Raw genomic sequence first — 27,440 nt, 5'->3', positions numbered from 1 at the left:
TACTATAATTGGTTAAACAATAATGAGACTTATACGATCAATAAAAAAGCTTTTGGCAAAAGCTTTTTAATTCTTAATTAACAAGCTCTTTAAAAAACTTAGAGCTTGAAAAAGTTTCTTCAATAGCCTTTTTAAAATTCAATAGCTTTTTGGATTTTGTGGTAGAGTTATTGGAATAGATTCTTCCTATCAAACACTGTTTATTGCAAGTCGTAGTAGCTGTAAAAGCATACTCGTGCATATAAATAACGTCAAAATCTGACTTTGTAAGACGATGTTATGATTTTTTGAAGTTTCAGCATAATAGTGTGTGATACAGAAACCAAAATTGAAATCAGTTGATTGTTAGGAAAAACAATCTAAACGATATTTGAAGATCTTGTCAATACCTATCATCATTATCATACATACTTATAAAGCTAGCATTTTTCCTTGAACCTCATGCATTTGAAACCCCCATAAAAATTTTCAAACACCTCATGCATTTGAAACCTCCTATTTTAATGAATATCACTCAAAAGTCTCTTAATAATGATTAAAAATTTGAAGGCTTTATAACTTATATAATATATTTAATAAACAATTAATGGATACTGTACTATAAAAAGGTCAATTTTTTTGAGTAGAGACACAAATACAATTCACATACAAAATTCATAAAAAAAAAACAAGTTTAAAGTTTTTTGTGTTGGTTTGAGGGCTCTGAACAATTTTTCGAGTCATGTTATTATGTTGAAGTTTTTAATTTGTAAGTTTGTTATATACTAATTCTTTTTTGTATTTTCTTGATTTAAGTATTGTTTTAAGAATATCATCGTATGTTGTGGTTGAAATTTTAATGTAAATTAGATTAGATTAATGTTATCGATCATATGTTAGGGAATGTGATATATATATATATATATATATATATATATATATATATATATATATAATTTAATTAACTATGTTCATGTTGCTTCAAAACAATAATTAATTAAAAATCATGGATATGTCATATTATCAATATTATCCATGTAAGCCTTTTTTAAAATGCAAATTGTCTATCTTAACACTTTATATTTTAGTATATGTTTAACATTTTAATTATAATAATAAGTGATTTTTAAAAGTTTCTTTCACTTATTAATAATAACAAATGGTTTTAAAATTAATAAGCAATAATTATAAATAATAAAATCAAATTACATGGATATCTTATCACTTTATTATTTAGTGTATGTTTCACATTTTAATAATAATATTAAGTGTTTCTTAAAAGTCTTCTTTAACTTATTATTAATAATAATTGGTTTCAAACTAATGAATAACAATTTTAAATGATAATAACATCAAATTATAAATTACATTTAGCTATAAATAAATTGTATTTTAAATGAACATCATTATTGAAATTAGAAACTGATCGCATAAGTAAAAATACAATTAATCAATAATAATAATTGTTAAAAATAATACTAAATATATAATTATATTTAATTCTATTAATGTGTAATGTGGGTTGATTTCAATGAATATTAATGTTCAAAATAATAGAGATTCTATATATATATATATATATATATATATATATATATATATATATATATATATATATATAAATTAGTGTAAAGATATTATCTCAAAGTTAATGTCAATAACATAACCATTTTAAACATATATTTTTCAATATTTTAACAATATATTTTTAATCTTCACTGCGCAACGCGCGAGAATTCGTCTAGTATACTTATAAAGCTAGCATTTTTCCTTTCACCACATTCATTTGAAACTCTCATTCATTTTTCCTTTCACCACATTCATTTGAAACTCCCATGACTTTTCAATTTCTTTCTAATAATGATTATAAGTTGGTTAATAAGGTTAAATAAATATAAAAAGTAAAGTGTAATCATATATAAACTAAATTTCAATATTAAAGAATATATATTCTTCTACTTATAAAGTTATGCTTTTAACTTTTAACATATTATACTTAATTTATTAGGTCTAATATATTGTTGTATGTAAACCATTATGATTTTAATACTACAACTTTTGAACAATTTGTATAAAATACTTAAATTGTTAATTTAAATATAACCTTACAGGATCAACTTAAATATAAATTTTAGTTCAACTTAAACACCTAAAGAATATTTTGTAAATAGTTAAAAGTGATACATTGTAGTGTTTTTCTAATAATGATTATAAGTTGGTTAATAAGGTTAAATGAGTATCAAACCTAAAGTGTAATCATAAATAAACTAAATTTCAATGTTAAAATAATATTTTTACTTCTACTTATAAAGTTATGTCTTTTACTTTAACATATTATACTTAATTTATTAGATTTAATATGTTGTTTTATGTAAACCATTATCAATTTAAAACTACAACTTTTGAACAGTTTGGAGAAAATACTTAAATTGCTAATTTGAATATAACATTATAGGGTCAACTTCGAAATAAATTTCAGTTCCGCTTAAAAAACTCAAAGAATATTTTATGAATAGTTAAAAATGATAAATTGTAGTGCTAAATGCAAAAACTAAATGGTAATATCAATTTAACTAAAATATTTCCTAAAATATTTTTATAATTGTTTAAAGTTTTCAAATAATTAGCTTAAAATAACTTACAATAACAATAGCTAAAAATAACTCTATATAAATGATTATATTGTTACCTTTAAAATAAAAAAAATGTTTGATGTTTTAAATAATTACATTGATAGAAATTAAAACGTTAAACAAATAAATTTTAAAAAAATTAATTAATAATAACTACAACTATAAATAAGATTAAACTATATATTATATTATATTTTATTCACGAGTAACCCGCCGGTAGAGGTCATTCAAAAGATTGAGATTATACAGTTTTAATAGATGTATATATTATCATATAATTCAAAATAGAGTAAATTACAATAATGGTCCTTATGGTTTAGAGTAATTTACGTGTTTAGTCCCTGACTTACCTTTTTTTAACTTGGAAGGTCCCTACTATTTGTTTTTGTTACGTATTTGGTGCCTGTCTTACCTAAAAATACTATTTTCCCCTTGATTTTCTAATTTATTTAAATAAGCACACCCCCAACCCCACCCATTCACCTTACCTTACTTACCCCATAATTTTTCCGTATTTAAATAATAGTCTTTTGAGTAAATTACACGAATGGTCCCTATGGTTTGGGATAATTTGCGCGTTTGGTCCCTAACTTATTTTTTTAACTCGGAAAGTCCCTAACTTTTGTTTTTGTTACGTGTTTGGTCCCTAATGTTTGTTTTGGTTACGCGATTGGTCCCTGTCTCATCTAAAAAAACTATTATTTAAATAGGAAAAAATTGTAGGATGGGTAAGGTAAAGTGAGGGGGGTTGGGGTTGGGGTGTGTTTATTTAAATATTTTAAAAAAGCAAGGGCAAAATAGTTTTTTATGTAAGACAGGGACCAAGCATGTAACAAAAACAAACACTAGGGACCTTCCGAGTTAAAAAAATAAATTAGGGATCAAACGCGAAAATTACCCTAAATCATAGGGACCATTCGTGTAATTTACTCTAGTCTTTTTAGGTAAAACAGAGACCAAACACGTAACAAAAACAAACAATAGGGACAAAGCGCGTAACAAAAACAAATAGTAAGGACCTTCCAAGTTAAAAAATAAGTTAGGGACCATTCGTATAATTTACTCTTCAAAATAATCAATATATTATATCTCCATAATATACGAATTATTATATCAAATTTAACAATAACATTATTGTTATATTTAAAAAAACATGTTAAGATTTCAGTTATATAGATGCTTCTGCGCAACGCGCAGACATTCGCCTAGTCTGTCGATATAAAGATAGTCGAGAATGAATATCGTATGAGAGAGTTATGAATTTTATATGGAGTTTAGCAGTCTAAGTCCCTTAAAAATATAATTTAAAGATAAAGTGAGAATTAGCCGACGAATTCTAAACAAAAGTTGTTGATCCCTTCGTTAGCTACACGTAGATATAAAGAATGTCAAAAACGGAACTCATATGAAGAAGATACAAATTCGAGCACGCCAAAGCATATGCGGTGTGTGGAGCGCACTAACAAGCGGGCTTGGACCAACAGAAAGATGACATATGTTGCAAAGCGGAAGGATGGACGTGGCTGGAGGGAACGACGCGCATGGTCGAGACTCAACCTATAAATATAGCAATCAACCCTCATTCATCCTGACACTTTAACCAAACTCTCTTTACAAACCTTTGAGATATTAGCTTGAATTTCTCATAGTATTTTAGGATTTTTAGCTATACTCTAGAGTATTTGAGAGCCCGACAATTAGAAGCTATCGGGGCGGAGTTCTGCCAATGCAATTTTTGGACTTTTGGCAGAAAAATATATGTAAGTTAAGCTACACTTTTATCGTTTTCGGTGCAACCTATATTTATATTTATAGTCGTTGTTATGAATTTATAAATAAGATTTATTAGTGATTCCAAGCCGTTATAGTGATTGATCTACTTACGGGAGTGATGTCTAGGCTAGATTTAGTGAGGTATTTAAAGTGTGATTTCCAAACAGTATACTCTGTATACCAAATGGACCTTACCTCTGATATGATCATACTTGGTTGTTCCTTATTTCATAGATCTTGATGTAGACATTGAGATTAGTGAGAAATCTACACTATCATTTGTCCCCAGAAGTATTAGTCCAAGATTCGGTGTTAATCATACTTAGGTCACATCAAAGGAAAAGTTAATGTGTTAGGCAAAGCTCTGCCCAAATAACCAGTCATCCACCTAAGTTAGGTGCGTGCATAGTCCCTTTCATGAAGATAATTTTAATACAAGTATTAATTGAAGTATTAAATATTTGTTGAAAAGTTTATATGTGAGCTATATGCTTATTGTCTTGAATATTTGCTAGAAATGTATTTGAGGATATACGATAGTTGGTTCTATATGTGTTTATATATATATATATATATATATATATATATATATATATATATATATATATATATATATATATAATAGTTGTTTACCCGCACAAAGCAGCGGACGGCGAATAGATTGTCTTGGCAAATGGTTTCTTTTCGTCGGAGAATGATTTTTTCCAATTCAACCATTAGTTTGTTTAAGAAAACATGTCATATTAAAAATATTACACAATGTACTAACAAGTATCATTAATCATTAGTTTAGTTTTAAATACAACGATTTGCTATTGTTTTTCGACGTACAACGTATTATTTATGTATTCTTCATTTTTGTATATGTTGGATAGAGTTTGAGAACTGTCTGCATGGGAAGTAGTTTACGACAGGGCGTAGATGAGTGATGCGTGCAAACTCACTTAGTTTTAAACCTACTTTTAATTATCAAATAGCACACAAAAGGCAGTGAACCTATCAATTGTGGTATAGCTAAATAAGCAGGGTATCGATCACAGGGAACGGCAAATTAAAACTAAAAACTAATTTTATCTAAGTTAATTAATAAGTAGGGGTTTTCTCTAGTTTTACAAGACTAGAAACTTACTAACTATTACTTAATTTAAGAACTAGAAAATAAAGACTTAACTAGATTCAATAATTGGAAAGGAACTTCTGTTTAGTTCAACTTGGTTGACTCTATGGTTGATTTCAAGGTAATGGTGCGATGGATTAATTCTTTCGTTGGTTACCGATTCAAGTGATTAGATTCGTATTCACTACCCTAATCCTTAGCAAATAAACTAACTTAAACAGTGGCCAATTGTCTAATTTAATTAAATTCACTAGATTAATTATTCGGGTTAAGTTAGACTTGCAATAGTTAACTAATTTATTCTTTTAATTAACTTCTTGTTTGATGGTCATCTTACAAGCTTGCACATGGACTTACTCAATTTTCTTATTAATTCTAGTTTCATATTCATTAATCCTAGACATATAGCATAGCGATCACATAGCATATGAGGTTAATAATCAATAGATGTTCATGTTAATCAATTATCTTCCTATTAACAGAAAATTAATTATTATTCACACACAAGGTTCTTTAGCAAGCTAAAATAACAAAAATTCACCAACTTAAAATTAATCCTACCAATCAATCAAACCATATTGTCAACTTTGTATCCCCAAACAGAAGTCTAAAGGTTTTAGCTCATAATTGAAGTAAATAACAGCAAACAAACAAAGTCAAATTGCTTAACCATAATGATAAAACAAAAGAATAAGTGGAATGATGAAATTTTGCCTCAATTACTCTCCGGAATTGAATTCTAGCTTCTTTCGTCGTCCTCTAGGGTTTCTCTGGCTTCTCAATCGCAGCAAAACACTTCTGAATCGTTCCAGAACTCTTCTCCATCGATCTGTGGAGTTATCTATGAATATCCGAATCGACTCGTCGAGTCAGGTGGTGACTCGTCGAGTCCCTCTCACATTCCCCGTATTGTGATAACTCTCTGGGATCCCGAGTCATTATCTTCTCGATTCTTCGATTGGACTCGCCGAGTAGCCGATCAGACTCGCCGAGTCAGTGCCATTTTTAGTGTTTTTCTTCTTTATTTCATCCTCGATCTTCTAACTGTTTCTCCCGCTTCCTTTCGCTTCCGAGCTTCATCTTTGGACTGAAAATATAATTTAAACACTTTTAAGTATCTTTTGTCCATAATATGCAATAATTTGGCTAATAAATGAATAATAATGTATACTTAATATGAACCAATTATGCACATATCAAAATACCCCACACTTGTCTTTTGCTTGCCCCCAAGCAAAACTAAATTTTAAACATATTAGAATCACATATGACAACTCCAATCTAACCCAACCATTATGCCAAGACCGCAACGCATGCATTTGTGTCTAAAATTTTTCCTAAAGACCTCCCATACTCCAAATACTCACAATCCTCATAAACACTTGCCCACTCACCCCGAACTATGCTCATTTTATGCAACCCTCCGAATCCATCCGCAGAAAACCTCTTACCCTTAAGGTGTTTTTAATTGAGCAACCCAAGCATACATAATCTAGAATTACAACTTTTCGATACCACTATGGAGCTCTTTTGGAATTCTTCACTTCCTTTAATAATTTGATCTTTGATCTCTTTCAATTCACCACCTTTATTGTTTGATTTTTGGTATCTTCAACTTCTTGGATTTTCGGAATTTTGATCTTTTGATCTTCACTTTGATTGCTCCAAAATTCTTACACTTCTCTTGTAATTCTCTCTCTCTTTTTTTTTTAACATGTACCTCTCTTTTTTCACTCAAATCCCTACATGCTTAAGCAGGGGCGCTCAATCTCAACCTTTATTAGCTAACGATAACAATCTTCCTGGATACATTTCAGGTTTAGGCTGCTAAACATATTGCATCCCTCAAACTAAGCGAGGTTGTGTTTTTGTCCCATGATTTCACTAGAATAAGGAAGCCACAAATCACTAGAACGTATATAGGCTCAACTAAACATTTGTGTCTTCATGCAATTATCAACACAATTCTAACATGGAATCCTAATTTTACTTTTACCAAAATTTTCTAAATTAAATCCTAAGTAATACTTTTGGTATGCAAATTTTTTTTTTAAAATAACCTAAACTAAGATTCTAAGTTTTCTATTTATGTGACCAACCCCCTACCCCACACTTATTTTATGCAATGCCCTCATTGCATATTATGCATGATAAAAAGATAAAAAGAAAATAAAGAGGGAATTGGAACAAACTCCCCTGAGATAGCAGTCGATAGATTGATCACTTCCTTTCCAGCTCCAATTCAATTGACTTTAGACATGGGAACAGCCCATCCATGCCTTGGGTGTCAATTCTCGTGTGGGTAGCTCCAAATACGCGGAAAATAGTATAAGATCTTCAAAAATTAATATGGAAAGAATAGATAGTCAAGTGGTACTCTAGCCAGCATCAAATTCGCAGCCCCTTTGACATGAAACCAAACGACTCGTCGAGTATATACAAGACTCGTCGAGTTACTTCGGGAAATCTTTGGATTTTTTAGAATTATGGGCGACTCGTCGAGTCAGTTTAATGCACTCAACGAGTTGGTCACTGAATGAAAATAATAGCGTTCTGTATCTGATCCAGCTTCCAATAAACTCTCTATACTTTCTATTCACTTCTAGACTCCCTTGCTAACATCTCTAAGGACCGGACTCAATAATTTAACTCTAACGCTCCTCTTTCTTGACTCTCTTTCTCACTTTGATTCTATGATTCTAAACCCTTTTGAAGCTAGCACTCCTAATTCAATTCTGAAATTTTGACAAAGCATCAAACATCAAATAAACATCAAAATCAAGTTCTAAAAAACATTAAACAAACCAAATAAAAACAAACAAAAATAAAAAGATTGAAAATTGTTCAATAAAAATGCAAAGAACTCAATCCTCCTCCTCATCATCATCATCTAGCCCTGCTCCACTTCCTCCCGCACCACTTCTTCTTGCACTTATCACCTCTTCCCATGATGGAATATATGGAAAGTTACCACCATCGATGTGCAGAATGTTAAAGTGGTCGAAAAGTCGTATATGTGATTGGTTGCTAAAATTCAAGCTCCGCGCCATCTGATCTTGTAGCCGCCTCATCTCCACATTGTACCAATCCATTGGTACTTCTTCGTTGTCAACTGGAATCACCGGCGGCTCTTCCTCCACATCCCGCTCTCTTCTCGAACGAACCCTCCTCCCCGGTGCTTCGGGACCAACAACCGGATCATCATTCGGGATGGCATAATGGCGACCACCATAGTCTTCAATAATCCTCGCTCTCTGGAAAAGAATTGGATTGAATGGAGGTGTAGGGACCATCGTCATGAAGTTCCATGCATCGCGGTTCATCAACCCGAATGAGTTGGCTAACCGGCTGACAAACATCCCACCGTTGATTCGAGAAGTTATGCGATCCTTGACCGCACCCTCCGAGAGATAAGAAGCTAGGCACCAAGGAATATTGCAAAAAACGTCGGGTGTAATAATGCTCCACAAATAGAAGACATCAAGGTTAGACACCTTGTCATCATCCTTCCTTTGGTTGATGGTGGATGAAATGAGACGATGAATGAAGCGGTGTGTTGGGGATCGAATGCTCCCTTCCTGTGCCGACTTCGGAATATAGACCTTGTTACCAATTGTATTCCACTAGCCCACGCTCGTAACTCCTTCGGGAAACACCATATGGGTTTGTGCCAAAAAGGCCCGAAAGATGGGTGTTGAGACCAAGGGCTGATCATAAACCCCTAATCGACAGGCAAGATCCACCACAGAGCATTGATGAAATTCTCCCCCAAGGCAGAAACTAAAGCTTGACGGGGTGATAAGCATCCACTCCCCCGGTGAAAGATACCATGGAGAAAAACTCCAAACATAGCTCCAAATAAACCGGCTCTTGAATACGGAAGACCCGGCTCCACCCGTCACAAATCATTGTTTCGCCTTCATGGTGAAAATCCTTTAAAAGATAAGGAGCTAGCTCCTCCTCATAGTGTACACTCTGCAACCAATCCCAATCTATCCGGTTGGGCACGTAGATGTCTTTCTTCTTTATGTCAACCAACTTCTTCTTCCACTTCCGCAATGTTGAAGCGGACTCGATTTGTGGGAAATTCAACCAAGGAAAGTCCCCTTGGTGGCCACTGGAACTTTGCCCCCTTCTGAACATGATTTCTGCAAAACAAAGACACAAAACCCAGAAACACAGAGTATAATTAAAGAAAACGTCTCGCATATGTTTCCCGACTCGACTCGTCGAGTCCATGTACGACTCGGCGAGTCGCACGAACTGCACGAGTCAGTCGGCGGATCGATGGAAATTGGACCATAAAACCTGGAAATTGCGTCAAGGGTTTTGTCTAGACACATATTATTAAGGTATTAAGGCCAGAATAAGCTTTCAAAACAACATAATTCATGAAAAATCAAAACCCTAGAAATTTACTACTTTTCAAAAACGGGTTTTTTCATGCAATTTTTATCATAGATGGCCTTATAATCATGTTCTTAACAGAAAACAAGAAGAAATTCATTAACTTTTTAGATGGTACTTGAAAGATTTGAAGAAAAATTGAAGAACACTTTGAATGCTTGAGAGAGAGTTGAGAGAGAGGCGCACGGCGAGTGTGTATGTGAAAAGAAACTGATTCATTAGGGTTAAAACCCTAGTTACCGGTTGTAAAAGTAATTTCAAAATTATTTTTTTCTGTAAATAATACCGACTCGTCGAGTCGGGGTCAGACTCGGCGAGTCTGGTCGCGATGTCAAACTTTTTCTGAAATCCATATACACTCGTCGAGTCGTGGTAAGACTCGGCGAGTCTTTTGCAAAAATTCATAAAAAAAAATTCATTTATAAAAAATCATTTCACCCCACACTTAGCCCATGCACACTCTCAAGCAGACATGTCCGACGAATTGGAGAATTAACAATCTAAAAACGAAGGAAAAATTTCAAACAAAACTAAAAAGTAAAAGAAAGCAAACTCTAAATAACGGGTTGCCTCCCGCCAAGCGCTTCTTTTTAAGGAGTCGTTAGCTGGACTCCTTCCCGTCTACGTCTCGTCATCTTCCAGCATCGGGAATGCACGCCTAGTCTTTTGTGGTTTGTACTTTGTTTTGTAAGCGTGATTCTTCTTCTTGTAAGCCCTTTTCAATGCATCTCCTTTCTTTTTCACAACATCATCTTCAGCTGCTTGGGCTTCCCTTTTCCTCTTTTACTTCTTTCCCCCATTCTTTTTCACCTTCTCTTGCACCTCCTTCTCTTTAAATTTAATTACTTCATATTTCGTGATGGTTCGTGCTTTAGGTTTAGTAGTGAATGGTTGATCAGCTTCCACCCTCCTTTCCTTTGTCTCTTCATCCTTTCCTGTGCTCAACCCATCTTCAAACGGAATCGTATCAAGACATGCTACATCGGCGTATTGAACTTTCATTCCCATTCCTCCTTCTGCTGTTTGTTCTTCTAAAGAATCATGAATAATATCTAAATCCAAGGTATGTGAAGAACTAGTAACAAACAGATCTAAGTCGGCCAAGTCTTTTTCAATTTCGACTGGACTCGTCGAGTCCATTAAAATGACTCGGCGAGTCTGATCGGGTTCCATTAATTCTTGGGTGTTTTCTGAGTTGGATCCTTCCAGTAGCTTTTCTAACTCCTCCAAGTCCTTGTTAACATCTCCATCTTATTCAGAGTGTATCAAAAACTTGGTTGGATCTTCCTTTAGCAAAAGTTCAAGCTCTTTTTGTAATATCTCATCATCCAATTGGATAAATGAGATGTCTTCATTCTTTTCCTCTTCTTGCTTGGCCTCTGGAATAGCTTTAAACATTACAGACTCATCACCCACCCTTAATGTCAATGTAGACTCACATATATCAATTAAAGCACATGCGGTGTTCAAGAATGATCTCCCCAAAATAATTGGAATTTCGGGGTCTTCTTCCATATCAACAACCACGAAGTCTACTGGGAAAATAAACTTGTCAACTTTTATAAGGAGATCCTCACAAACGCCTTGTGGATGAATTATCGTCTTGTCCGCCAAATGGATCTTCATATTCACCGGCCTTGGTTCTGGTAAATTCAACTTCTTAAAGAATGAAAAAGGCATCAGATTGATGCTTGTCCCCGAATCAGCTAATGCTCGGGTGAAAACTTCATTACCAAATTGGCACGGAATCACAATATTTCCTGGATCACCCTTCTTTTCAGGTAGCTCATTCACCAATATTTCCGCGACTTCAGCCAAATCTTTCCTAGCAGCAAAAAGGCCCTTAAGCAAGTTGAAGTACTTAGATGTTTGGAGCATTGTTTCCACAAATGGCACATTAACTTGTAAAGCATTAACATGATTCATGAAGGTTCTGTATGCTTCTACTTTTTCTGCAGGCATGGCTTTGGTTGGGTATGGCAGAGGAGGATTATAAGGCTTCAAAGAACTGACAGTTTTCTTATTTACGTATGGACTCGTCGAGTCCAGTGGAGTGACTCGGCGAGTCGGATCGGGTTTTGCTGGGTCCGATTCTTCTACCTTTTCTGCCTTCTTCTTGGAGATTCTCAGTGCTTCTGTAAATGTTTCTTCACTCCTGGAGGTTATTACACTTACATTCTCCATTCTTGGATTGGGTTCGGTGTTACTTGGAAGTTGACCCGGTCTTCTATCATTCACTTGATGCGCAAGCTACCCCAGCTGTTTCTTAATGTTGAGAATTGATGCTTGCTGATTCCTTAGCATGTTTCTGGTCTCGTGTATGTCAGCATCGTGATCATTGTGTCTTTTTTTGGACGCGGCTATGAATCTAGTGAATAACTCTTCTAAATCGGCTTTCTTTTCTACCGATTCTTCCTTTTGGTATAGTCCCCTCTCCTTCTGCTTGTATTTCTCCTCCTTTGCCTTCTTATACTCTTCGTATGGTAGCCATTCCTTCTTAGGTTTCCGCCAATTTTCATCATCTCGATCGCCACTTGAATAGAAGACTTGAGCTCTCTTATTTCCATTCTCATCCAAATCACAATCCTTTGTGAGATGGGGCCCTCTACAATTTTCGCATCCTACCCTAATAGCATGGATTGTTTGATCCATTTTTGTCATTCTTCGATCTAGACTATCAAGCTTACCTATCACCGCTGCCATGTTATCATTTGCCGCGTTCATTACCCCCCGACTTACTTCGTTTCTCGGATTGTGGTATTCTCTAGAGTGCTTAGAGAATTCTTCAATTAATTCTTTAATTACCGAGGGCGCCTTCTTTGTGAGCGGGCCTTGAGAATCAAGCAATTGCCTTTTGGTGACATTGACTCCATCATAGAAGATGGAGACCTCTTGTTGGCTATTAAGGTCATGGTGTGGGCAATTTCTAAGTAGGCTCTTGTACCTTTCCCAAGCTTCATAAAGAGATTCTCCGGGTTGTTGCTCGAAGTTGGCAATGGCTTTCTTTAGCTTGGCTATCTTGGAGGGCGGGCAAAAATGGTCTATGAACTCTTCTTTCATCTTGGCCCATGTGGTGACCGATCCGGGAGGAAGTGACTTTAACCAATCTTTTGCAGCTCCTTTAAATGTGACAGGAAGCATGTGAAGAAGATGGGTCTCGCGTGGAACATTCGGTACGTTGAAGTAATCGGCCACATCATTCACTTCGTCCAAGTGCTTATAAGCGTCTTCGTGATCCTTCCCGTAAAAAGGAATCTCTTTGAGTTGGGCGAGAATATGGCCTTTTAATTCGAAAGTAGCGGTCGCGGGAATTGCGGGTTGCACAAGTCCCAGCCCGGTGTCATCACACATCCTTTTCTTCCATTCCCCCATGGGGACTTCATCAATGTTAGCCATTGTGATAGCTAAATCTTCTTCGGAATCGGTTTCGTGCTCGTAAGTATGCTCTTCTTCTTCCTCGGTCTCGTACTCGATATCTTCTTGAATTGGCTCTTCAATTGTCAACGAGGCACTAGATGCTCCTGATTTGCTGCTCTTTTTCTTGCTGAAAACGGACTTTAAGTTTTTGAGTGGTGAGTTCTTTGAAGATGTGGTTTCTCCAACGGCTTTTCCTTTACTCCTTCTTAGTGCGGATTCCGGGTCTTCCAAAGGAGGGACCAGAGGTGTATCAGATCCTCGGGTCATGAAACAACTGTAAAAAAACAAAAGAAAAGAAACAGAACGCGTAAAAAGAACAAAAACGAAATACTAAAATAAAGCTGAAAAAGCGTCGGACTCGCCGAGTCTGCTCGAATGCACTCGGCGAGTTCAAAAAAAATAAAAAAAAATTTAGTTATCCTAAAAACAAAATTTTATTGAAACTAACTCTAATTACTGAATTACTTTGTAAATAACTTTGTGTAAGATAAATCCCACACAAAGGATCGATTAAACTAGAATTTAATTTTAATTTTAGAATCGTTCCCCGGCAACGGCGCCAAAAACTTGATGTGTGCAAACTCACTTAGTTTTAAACCTACTTTTAATTATCAAATAACACACAAAAGGCAGTGAACCTATCAATTGTGGTATAGCTAAATAAGCAGGGTATCGATCACAGGGAACGGCAAATTAAAACTAAAAACTAATTTTATCTAAGTTAATTAATAAGTAGGGGTTTTCTCTAGTTTTACAAGACTAGAAACTTACTAACTATTACTTAATTTAAGAACTAGAAAATAAAGACTTAACTAGATTCAATAATTGGAAAGGAACTTCTGTTTAGTTCAACTTGGTTGACTCTATGGTTGATTTCAAGGTAATGGTGCGATGGATTAATTCTTTCGTTGGTTACCGATTCAAGTGATTAGATTCGTATTCACTACCCTAATCCTTAGCAAATAAACTAACTTAAACAGTGGCCAATTGTCTAATTTAATTAAATTCACTAGATTAATTATTCGGGTTAAGTTAGACTTGCAATAGTTAACTAATTTATTCTTTTAATTAACTTCTTGTTTGATGGTCATCTTACAAGCTTGCACATGGACTTACTCAATTTTCTTATTAATTCTAGTTTCATATTCATTAATCCTAGACATATAGCATAGCGATCACATAGCATATGAGGTTAATAATCAATAGATGTTCATGTTAATCAATTATCTTCCTATTAACAGAAAATTAATTATTATTCACACACAAGGTTCTTTAGCAAGCTAAAATAACAAAAATTCACCAACTTAAAATTAATCCTACCAATCAATCAAACCATATTGTCAACTTTGTATCCCCAAACAGAAGTCTAAAGGTTTTAGCTCATAATTGAAGTAAATAACAGCAAACAAACAAAGTCAAATTGCTTAACCATAATGATAAAACAAAAGAATAAGTGGAATGATGAAATTTTGCCTCAATTACTCTCCGGAATTGAATTCTAGCTTCTTTCGTCGTCCTCTAGGGTTTCTCTGGCTTCTCAATCGCAGCAAAACACTTCTGAATCGTTCCAGAACTCTTCTCCATCGATCTGTGGAGTTATCTATGAATATCCGAATCGACTCGTCGAGTCAGGTGGTGACTCGTCGAGTCCCTCTCACATTCCCCGTATTGTGATAACTCTCTGGGATCCCGAGTCATTATCTTCTCGATTCTTCGATTGGACTCGCCGAGTAGCCGATCAGACTCGCCGAGTCAGTGCCATTTTTAGTGTTTTTCTTCTTTATTTCATCCTCGATCTTCTAACTGTTTCTCCCGCTTCCTTTCGCTTCCGAGCTTCATCTTTGGACTGAAAATATAATTTAAACACTTTTAAGTATCTTTTGTCCATAATATGCAATAATTTGGCTAATAAATGAATAATAATGTATACTTAATATGAACCAATTATGCACATATCAATGAGGTGGTTCGCATCATTAGTTGTAATGTTAGTGGTGTGTTCAATGTGAGATGTTGTGACTAATATTAAATATAAAAATATGATTACTTGTTGTAATATCTATTTACAATTTGTTTTTTATAAATTAAAATTGATTTTTATATTAAAAAATATAATTGTTTTATCTATTATTTAATCAAGATGATTTGTATATAATTATTTTTGTCATACACAATAATGACAGTTTTAAATCCAATTCAAAGTAAATTAGTTCAAACATGTAGTTAAAAAATGAGAAGTCGGAGTAGGTGTACTTAAAAATGTCAACAATGTTAAGTGTACTTAAATTTACATGAGAGCAAAAAATCATGACTCAATTATAAGCTAGCTTCTAACAAATTTAGTCCCTAAATTCTAATTGTAAGTGATGTGAATTGTGACTAAAGGTATCATCATACATGTAATACTGAATAGTAGCTAATATGGGTCTACATATAATAGCAATGTACTTAGAATAGTTGGTGGGGTCCTACACAACCTGGTGTTCTTACATCACAAACAAACGAACTATTTATCATCATGCACATATAATACACAAGTTCACAAGGTTATTTTTTCATGCTTTCAGGGTAAAGAGTAAGAGTGGATTCTTACCCCTTCCCCATGAAAGAATTGTGTACATCTTGGAGTTTAAAAGCATCCCTCACAACACTCACATAACCAACATTAACACAATCTATCTATATCTCCGATTTATAGTTTTAAATATTTAGTCAGTTTCAGAATTCATCGAAAACCAAATAAGAAATTCATTAAACATGACATGTTACTCCTTTTACCAAAATATAAAATATGCATCATTTTTTACCGATAATAACTTGTACTTTAGTACTTTACCCAAAGGAGCAACTCAATTTCATTTTCTTGAGATATAACAGTAATGTACTTGTAAATCCTTACTTATAATAGCAATATACTTACTTTGTAATAATCCTTTAACCCTATGAGAATAACCATTTATTCCTAAGATCACAAGCATTGTACATACTCGGTGTTGTTTATTTGCAATATCATCTCACCCTTCACATAATTAAGCACACTACAAAACCCAAAGCAATGAAAAAGAAATCAATGAGAGAAAATAAATGATGTTGTGTTCATTATATTTATTGTTGAAATGCTACATTAATGTCCCTAAACAAATGTTTTAAGAATTTATACATTTATGATTGCTAAAAAAACATGAAACAAACAAGTAAATTGACACTTAAAAGGGGTTTTCCATCATTATTCTATTTCCAAACACTAAAAGGTAAATATTCAAGTCAAATTCTATGTTTCGTATGTAGAAGAAACATGAACAATTGATCACAGATGAAACTGGATCAATGAAAACTACTAAAGAACCAATACAATTATAGATATCAGTAAGCACCATTATCAATTGTTGACATAAAGTTTTTCTATCTCTTTTAGAATATATATATATATATATCAAAACCAAATGCTAACCAATTATCAATTGTAATAGGGGTTTAATTGTTGCATGATAGAACATGTCTTAAAACAATAACTACTAAACAATTAAACCCATGATCCATGCATGTTGACATACATAGGCTATCCAATTATAGCATTGTACTATCAAAGTACAATGCTTTTAAACAAAAATATCCCATATATGATTAATTAAAAATGCCCATGTATGAGTACGATATCCTGTAAAATTAGACAGTCGTCCACTTAACCGTAAGGTACACAATAATATCACATAGAAATGTAAAATGTAACAAATCTCTACAAATATTAAGGAGACTTTGACTAAAATGCTTAAATTGCAGGGCGCTATATTAATAAGAATTGAAGATAAATGTAACTTTGCATCCTTAGAGTCACACTATAGTGTGTGCACCCATCAAAAGAAATTGGCGGAAGGAACCAAAAATTGCACATCAACTAAAAAGGCGATAATTTTTTTATCTTGAATAATCAACACAACATATAGAAATTCGGGGGATACGTTATAAAAGAAATTTGATAAGCCTCCAAGCTATTAGATAAAGAATAAAGGCTAACCAGATGGTGGATCGAAAAGGCTAATGACTTCTAAGAAAACAACACCAAACTTGCAATTCATCATGTACTTCTAGTCGGCTATAATAGAGATTTTTAGGGTTAATGATAATGAGGATGAAGAGTATTTATGTAATTTCCAATGCTATAATCAAACATCCAAAATCTATAATTAGGTAGATGTTTTTCTTGTTAGGACATCAGTATAATTTAACACAATAAATGGACAAAAAGGTAACCTGGGTGGGGTGGGCGATTACCTGCCAACCAACTTCAAGGATATCTCATTTGATGTCCTTCCAACCTTCTTCCCTTGAAAAAAAACATATAAAATATGTAATAAATGGACAATAAGAAGTATTTCACAAACACATGTGCTTATAGAAGCCATGGCAACTTACAAACTCACCATCTTCTGATAATTTAAGAGTAATTGAGTTCTTTAATGTCAGCCACAACCTCCAATGGATCTTCTAGAACATCTTATAACAAAATGAATTATATAACTTTTTACCCTTTAACACAATTCACAAAAACTTAGTTATAAAATTACCTTTACAAAATAAGGATCTAGGATCTTGTAACACTCTTCTACACTGATGGAAACCAATAACTAATTCAAAAGGAAGTCATTTGGTTTAATTTTGACCAATAGAAAGGCATACATAAATTCTAAAAATGTAAGATCACTAATAAGATACAACATCAACTAAACTGAGAAAGTTCATAAATAATCAACATAATGATACATACCTCTTAAAACCATTGAATACAGTCGTATCCAAAACAACTTCATTCAAGAATGACAAAGGAACTTCCTCATACCTCCTAAAAAGTGAAACATCTAACTATTTCATGCTTACTCAAAGAAAAGAGCCACACATTCAAATTCTTATTATCCTATTCTTATTCTCCTTTCTCTTATCATCAAGTATATTACAGGACTAAAGTGAACTACCATGACTAAGTACATGAGACTGTTTCTTATTCCAAGCATACACTACCAGACTGAAGTCAGAAGGCCACTTCAATTACTTTTTTTTGTTGGATCCAGATTCTATAACTGAATTGTTATATAACTTGACAAAGAAAGACGTTAGGACTAAAATTTACAATAAGTGTTATGGTCTGAAACAGAGTTTACATATACATCATTCAATAGCACGTGAATTCTATGAGTTTTGGTCAAGCTGCAAGCAAAAGAAAAATCACAGCCAAAACCAAACTCTAATTATCAACATGAGAAAGGTTCTTGTATGAAAGACTACCACCAAATATAATAATAAAAAACAGAACATAAATAACAAAATTTGAAGACAACTGCAGAATCTATGACCAACAAAGTTAGTGATAGAGAAGAGTGATAACCATGTCCAGGGTTTAGAGAGAAGTGCAGCGAATGTTGTGAGGTTTTATGTGATGGTGGTTAAAAGCAAGGGGGGGTCGATTGAACCGCATATATGGTTCTCTGTATATCGAATTTTTAGGGTTTTAAAGAGGAAAGAGGCAGTGTGTAGAGAGGAAAGAAGATGGTTAAGGGAGTCTATGGAAAGTAGAATGTAGAAGGAGATTGAGTGGAAATGTGGTATGGTGGTAGTGGCAAGGTATCAGATATGGTGTAGTGGTGGTGTTGTTAGTGGTGGCTAGTGGTAAGGATTCGTAGGCAGAAAGAAGAAATCTTATAAAGATAGGAAGTAGTGAATCGTTGAGTCTGTGGGGGTTGATTTTTTTGAAGGGGTGTGTGTAGTTGTGATGCGGGTGTCTTTCATCGCACTAGCATAATGGTGAAGGTCGCTTGTGGGTGGTTCGATCATGCAGAGGTGGTGACAACAATGATTTCACAGAATTAGAGTCAGTATTTAGCAATGGTAGCCGACAGGTGGAGAGAATGAGAAGATATGTGTTGTTGGTGACGACCGATAGTGTACGACCTGAAACAAAAAGATTATTCAATATAATTTCTACAATCAATTTTGAGCATAAGGTTTTTATAGGCAGCGACTGGTGAATGGTGTTTCATGGTGGTGCAATTATATTTACCTGTTATAATGGGAAAATTATGCAAAGGAATTCAAATGAGAAGAGCAGATCAAAAGCCAAGTTATTTGCTAAGATATTTGCCAAGATAATCGTCAAATGATCGATAACGAGATGGTTGAAACCCAGCATTAAGTAATTATATTTCATGTTTCTTATTTTATACCACTGACCGGACAAGATTTCCATGTTTTTTAATGCATAAATTCATTGTATAAATGGTATTATGCGTTGCACATCTTAAAATCCAGCATTTGACCAAATTTGCATAATAAAGAGTATATATATATATAATTACATGATAATAATAATAATAATAATAATAATAATAATAATAATAATAATAATAATAATAATAATAATAATAATAATAACAATAATAGAAGTATCATTAGAGAGAATGATGAAAGTATGTTAATACCTAAATACTATGTGTTAAATGTATACATCGAATTAGGATAGTGTTGCCTAAACAAAGTTGATATTGGAAGCCTAGTAGTTTTGCCCATTAATGAGATAAGACTTATTATAGATGCCTAGTTCAATTAAGTTTGATATTGGATAGTATCATTCAGAGAATGTGTGTAAGTTAGGAATGGAGAGTAGACTTCTATTCCGTGACACTTTCAGGTGTCGATGGTACAAAATACATACCGGAGTACAAATAATATTCCTTTTTAGATGACCAGAAACGATGGTCCAGATCAGGAAACTATAACAGTATGTTTGGTTATCTCCTAGAGTAAGATGACAACACTTGATAATTCTAGACGATATTGTGAATTACATTGTCAGAGTGGGTTCATAACCCACCGACGTAGATGAAATGGGATACCATATTCATCAAAATACTCTTATGGCTCAAGTGCCTTTATGACTTACACCGACCAAGGAATCCCCAAGCTGTGTAGTCAAACCCTTGCTTTAAAACGGTTTATCTTCTTGATAATTGTGGGCTAGGATCTTTAAGAATCGGTGGAGATGGGTATGATTGGTTTATATGTGTCTAAGTTTGAGATATAGTAAATAATATGAGAATGTAAAAACACTATTTTTATGTTATAATTCTGCAGTGAATTTTGTTTCCATAACTTTATGTCATTATTCAACAATGAATAAATAAATTGTCACAGGTTAAAACTAAAGTTATAATTTACTACAAAAATGCACACACATAAATTTATAATAGAATAATAACATTCTAATAAATATATGAATATTCAAACAATAATATTCATATTATAATTACTTCATCAATACACATATACGACATTCATTACAGAATAACAACATAAAATAGTGTTTTTACGTTCTCACATTATTTACTGTATTTATTTGAACTTACTTCTCTCTCTCTCTCTCTCTATATATATATATATATATATATATATATATATATATATATATATATATATATATATATATGCTTCTATAGTTGAACAAAGTGGCTTGTAAGAGGGAAAGGACTAGATATTCGTTCTAATTTTTTGAACTGCCTTCGACATTGAGAGGGAAAATGACTAGAACTTTGTGTGACTAAGGTTGTTAAGCAACTGTTAAGAACATTATGAGGTTTACCAAAATATTGGTTGCTTATAGACAATTGGAAGTGTAGTATTGTTTGGAAGGAGCATAGGTACATGTTTTAGATTAAGATGATTCTTGATCAGAATTGATGGTCATATTAGTATATGGAAATGTTTCCATAATGGGAGTTGATTATTAAAATCTATATGTGAGTTGGAAACTTTAATGCAAGAAAGGTGTTCAAGGAACGTTCCTTGAATTTGAGACATCCTTTCGTGGAATTGTTTTTAGTCACAAAGTTCCAATGGAACATTTTGTAGTATCGTTGGCTAAGTCTCTATGACTTTGAAGCCTCGACATCACAGAAGGTCAATGCATGTAAGGTTGGAATTCTAACACATTTAGTAGTGACAAGAATTTGGAATTATGAAATGAGCATCATCAGAATAGTGTCCAGTCGATGTGTTCACAAAGGAAAGACCATAGAGAAACATAGTATGCATGTTCATAACATGACATGACTGTTGTTTAATTCAAGTGTTTAGTTGATTACTCGAAACATTATACAATGAATAAAGTCTTAATTAATATGGTGATTAAATTATAAGAGTTTAATATATATTAAATAGTTTTGAGACCATAGATAATTAAGTTATTATTGTGTTTCACTTTGCATGTTTTACTTCCCGAATAATTTGATTATTTGAAATTCCACAGTCGATCGTACTTTTGGAAGTAAGTAGCGAATTATGACTGTCATGAACTGGATTGTAGATTGTCTAAAGAGTTTTAGACATAACGATTGTTTGCAGCAATGCTCAAGAGTACTTAGTAATGAGGATTTGAAGTATTGGATAAACTCACGCTCAGAGAATTACTTCATGGATTTTATCACGAGTAATTATGAGGCGATAATATCTTATATATTCTTGAAACGGAGATATATGAGTTGTGGTTTACAATTCATCTATGTATTGATAATACGTAAATGCATCAGTAACTTGATGTTATAAAATATTATTATACATGATTTGATGCATAAATAGTGCAAGAATTTAAGTCAAAGTTTATTCATTCCTTTTTCCCTAACGGGAAAAAGCGATATCTTTGGGCCCCTCGGTGATTTGGTGTTGACTTATAAGTGCTAGGCATAACCAAGAATAAATTGATGTGTTCGATTAGAAGTCTTATGTTGTCATCACATATCAGAAATCAGGAAACAAAACTTGGATAATGAGATTGATTATAATCCATGTCTCATGTCTCTATGATATCTTGTAGAACGGAGGAATATTTGATCACTTATTTTAGGACACATAACTGAATGGGTCAGAGTTCGACAGCGGTTTTTGGAAGCTACAATTTGATGATCAGTTTGGAAGTTACACTGGCAGTTATAGTTATAGACTTATCTAAGTGGAAGACTATTGGATTGGGTGTCTAAGCCCATAACTATAATTGGTATAAACTTGAATTGATGGTAACACAGTCCTTTTGGGTTGCCCTCAAACCTAGCACTTGAATATGATAACTTTTAGAGAGACATACTGATTTATTAATTTATTATATGGTTAATAAATTAATTAGAAATCAAATAGATAATTTGTTAATATATTATGAGAATATTATATTAATTAGAAATAGTAATATTTAATTAAGAATTAATCAATAATTAATTTTAATTAATTTTGGGATTAATTGGATTAATTAAAAGTACATGGGTTAACGTGTCATTGTTCCATAGTTGAGCAAGAGGAATTCTAGAACCTTCAAAAGACCTTGGACAATTTTAGTAAGGATCTAGAGGATCTATAATTATCCTTGGACGATAATTAGGAAGCTAGATAATTACCCAAAATAAGATAATGTTATTTAATTGGATTGGGGCTTATCTAGGGTTTCCTTGTTGTAACACCTATTCCAGGTATCATTTAATTTTCTAAGTTTTAGAGTTTTGTGCTAGGACTTGACGAGTTGGGGAGTTCCAACTCGTCGAGTAGAGATCATTTATGAGGATGCGGGACTTCAGATCTACTAGACAAGTTGGAAGGCCCCAACTCGACGAGTAGACACTGTAAAGAGAAACCCTAATTTTTAGGGATTTGTACCCAATTTAAAGAACTTATGGCTTATTTGTAGCCTCTTTCATTGTTCTTACAGTTCAAAGAGAAACCCTAGCCGCATCTTGGTGCTTTCTTGAGTGTGTGTGAGCCTTGGAGAGTGGAACTTGTGCTTTTGGAAGGAGATTTGAAGGATGAAGAGGTTGAAGTGATGAGAAGGCTTTGGGTTCGGCATCTACCTGTCATTAGCATCCATTTAGAGGTAAAAAGTTGATACCTTGGTCTCTTTTTACTTAGATCCCATCTTATGGAAGAATATGGTCACTTTTGGTGCAAAAATGGTGTCATACTCGCATTTAGACTTGTCATGAGGATATGGTTCTTGATCTGGACACCTATGGGTCTTTCATGACATAAAGTTGCTTCTTTTACCTAGTCTAAGCCCTTCTCCATGTCCTAAGTGTTGCATGAAACCTAGTTTTAGTGTTTTAGCCTTAGGAAGCCTTGTATGCACGTAAAGTTTGCAACTTTACGTGGTAACTACACCATAAGGGGTTGGATCTGTGATCTGGAGCCGTGGATTCCACTGGATGCACTCGACGAGTTGAGGTCAACATGGACTGCTGACCTTGATTGTTGACCTTGACTTTGACCAGGGTTGACTTTGAGGGTATTTATGGTATTTTGGGATTATGACAAGTTAATCACATGATGATTATAGGCAGTTTAGTTGGAGTTGTGTGTGGGATTTATCTGATCTTATCTTGTCAGTTCAACATTCATGAGAGGTGAGTCTCCTCACCATACCAATGGTTCGAAGGCACCAAGGCCGACCCATTTTATGGTACACTAGCTGAAGTTATATTATGAGGCATGATAGTTGGTTATATGCTAGGAAGTATGCTAGTTGTATATGTGGTATGCTTGTATGGAAGACCATAGGAGAGCCCATGACACCTGGATGTAAGACCATGTGAGAGCCCATGTCTTTCCTACTAAAGACCATGGGAGAGCCTATGGCAATCGGATGTAAAACCATGTTGAGAGCCCATAGCTTTCCTATCAAATACCATGGGAGAGCCCATGGCACTTACATGTAAGACCATGTGGGGAGCCCATGGTATCCTTGAGTAAGACCCTGGGGACGATCCCATGGCATCCTTATATGTTGTATGCATGGGTTATGTGGTTTATGTAGCTTTTATAGCTAATATGATTATGTGATTATGTGGATTGTGTCGGGTATGCTATGGGGAACTCACTAAGCATTAGCTTATAGTTTGTGGATTTGTTGCAGGTACATCCGAGCCTAAGGGCAAGGGCAAGGCTTAATGGATATAGTGTCTAAGTCCATAAGTATATTTGGTATGTACTTGACCCGACCTGGCATGGTCCATTTGGGTTGCATGGCATCATGCACTTGGATAGACTAAATGAGAGAAATAAGACACTTATGGTTTATTAATATATTATAAGTTCTAATATATTAATAATAAGAATAATAATATTTAGTTAGTATTGATTAATAATTAATTTAGAATTAATTATGTGATCAAAAGAAGACTAATTAAATATATGGGTTGATTGTGTCAATCATCCATAACTTATATAGTGGGCCAAGGATCCATGGATTATCAAGTTGGGTTAAACCCATAAGATGCTCCATAGGGGTTACATAACCCATGGGTCATGGAAATGAAAGGTCATGACAATTAGGGTTTACATTGTGTAACCCTAATTGTAACATACTATATAAAGAAGCTATTATTCACCATTTTCAGCCACTAGAGTGAATCAAAGAGGGCTAGCCGAAAATTCAAGTGTTCTTATTCTCTTAGAGTTTATTCCAAGTGTACTTGGTGTTGTGAGAAGCATTTGAGGCATCACACTTGAGGTGCTAGGCTCACAAGGTTTCAAAGGAATCCAAGCTACAAAGAGGTATGTAATTCTTACTAACTATAAGAATAAAAGATCCCCATGTATGCTAGATAGGATTATGAACCTTGGAAAATCATTTTGCATGTATCTTAGTAAAATATAGATCCAAGGTTTCTAGGGTTGCATGTACACCATAGGAGTGTTAGAATGCTCAAAACCCAACAGTGGTATCAGAGCCTAGGCTTGTTTGTTTGATACTTGATGCAAAATAGCTGAAAAATGATTTTTTTTTGTTCACTGCACATATGAACTTGTCGAGTCCATGGGGGGGACTCAACGAGTCCATGAAGAAATGCATGCTAATCATCGAGTATGTTCATGCACTCGACGAGTAGAGGCTGCAGTGTCCAGATTTTTGAGTTATGCTGCTGGAAATGGACTAGAAACATTACCCTAAACTGTTTTGGTATTTTAAAACGTGTTTTAGTTGGTGTAATGTTTATGCTAATCCATTTTCAATGGCTATTATCAAAAATTACAAGTTTTATATAAGTTTGTTATGATTCTTGAAATTCTTGATAATCATGTTCTTGAACTTATGAATTTAGATGATCATAGGAATTATTTGTAACCTCCATGTTAGTTAATTCTTGATCATTATGTGTTATAATGGAGTCCATAACTTGTCCTCCAGTTATGGAAAACCAAGAGTCACACTTGAATTAAAACCATTAAAAGAACACAAGAGTTATGAAAATGAAGAGTCTTCATTTTAATACTCTAATAAAATCATAAGTTATGAGAAATGAAAAGTTTTGAAAGTTTACAAAACTTGCCCTCAAGTTTTGGAACAAGTAAAGTCATAATTAAAACTTTAGTTCCAAACCTTAAAATTTTAAATATTAAAATTCAACCCTTATAGTTTATAATATTATAAGTGAATAATAATTATATATGTATAAGATAAAAGTCGTTTTACCATTAGTAGGTCTCAGTCACGAAGTCGGTCTATAAGGGGGGTATAAGGTTGTTGCCTATAAAATGGCAACTTAATGGGTGTCCATTCTCACCCACCGCTTCCTTGATCAGTGGAGGGTCGTTAGCTGAAAAGGTAGAACAATGACTATAATTCTCATAATAAGTATTATGAATATACTAAAGTAACTAAACATTTATTAATTCCCAATCTTAGTTATTTTAGGAAAATGTGAATAAGGTGCTAATCCATGAAATTACACTTTTCACTTTGATTAAGTCGTTAGTGGAGCGTGTGTGGATAACCGGCACACTAACTTGGACTTATCAAGGTAGGCGAAGGGTGACTTAATGTTTATCATAGTATCGTTGGAGCGTGTGTGGTTAGCCAGCACTTCGATTGAGGGGTAATACATTAAGTGTACCAAGTAATTTGCATGGTTACTTCACACCTTGTTTTGTGATCCTCGGCATCCCAGTCACAAAACTTGAAGGGCACACTCGATATTGAAACATGTCGTTGAAAAGTTCAATGAATCTCAAAGAACCTAGGAATTTCTAAACCAATTAAAACCTAATAAGATTTATTCTGTTTTATGGTGGAAATTGTTGAATCGTCATTCACCTACCTTCAAATATTGTATAGCTTGGATTACGGCATCCCTCTTCTAAGTTATAAAATATTGTGTTGGGTCCTAGCCTTAATATAGCATTTGGGTGCTTTATTAAGAATTATCCTGAAATCTAATCTAAACTTATTCTTACATTTCAGATGTCTTTCAAAAACAATGCTTCTGGCTCAAACCCTATTGGCTCCTTCTCTCTCATGAACCTTTGTGGGAGAGTCATCTTTGCTGGATCCAATTTTATGGATTGGATCAGAAACATCAGGATGGTCACTCGCTATGAGGACAAAGAATATGTCCTTGATAAGGAGCTGGAGGAGATTGATGAGTCAACTGCTACCCCAGAGGAGATTGCTGCATTTCAGGCACATGAAAGGGATGCTACCAAAGTAGCATGTATCATGACTGCCACAATGACAACTGACCTCCAAAAGTCCTATGAGGACTATTACCCTTTTGAGATGCACATGGACTTGATGGAGCGATGCCATCAAAGTGCTCGTCAAGAGAGGTATGAAATAATCTCCTCCATGATAACCACCCAAATGAAGGACAATGAGTCCCTCACGGCCCACATGCAGAAAATGCAAAGATTTGTGGATCCTTAAAGAAACTGAATGTTGACTTTCCTGAGGAGTTAGTAATAGATATCATTTTGCACTCCTTACATTCATGTGATGATCAATTTAGAATGACATACCACATGAATAAGGAAAAAGTTACACTTAGTAAACTTCAAGGACTCTTAAAGATTATAGAAAGTAGTCTTAAGGGTAAGTCGGGTGTTACTACTCCTCCTACTCCTACTATGGCTAATGTCTTGGCAATCGGGCATGGCAAAGGTAAGAAGAAAAAGAACCCTTCTAAGGGTACCAAGGGTAAGACCCTTGAAGGCTCCTCTTCAAGCAAAACCAAGAATGGTTTTGTCACTCCTTCTGCTAACCCTAATGAGGCTGAATGCTTCTATTTCCATGAAAAGTCGCACTGGAAGCGAAACTG

The 27,440-nt window shown here is 34.1% G+C and overlaps 1 non-coding gene across 1 annotated transcript; it reads left to right on the top strand.

Annotated features, from left to right (window-relative positions):
• Positions 1-12,814: 12,814 nt before the first annotated feature.
• LOC145071727 (small nucleolar RNA R71) lies at positions 12,815-12,921 on the top strand. The gene has a single exon (XR_013690734.1). It is a non-coding gene; the product is annotated as a small nucleolar RNA R71 (small nucleolar RNA).
• Positions 12,922-27,440: the final 14,519 nt, after the last annotated feature.

Source organism: Lactuca serriola, chromosome 8, assembly GCF_051521515.1.
Source record: "Lactuca serriola cultivar US96UC23 chromosome 8, Lser_US96UC23_V15, whole genome shotgun sequence".
Classification (NCBI taxonomy): domain Eukaryota; kingdom Viridiplantae; phylum Streptophyta; class Magnoliopsida; order Asterales; family Asteraceae; genus Lactuca; species Lactuca serriola.
Note: the sequence above shows the minus strand (reverse complement) of the source record. Positions and strands in the feature narration are given on the sequence as shown.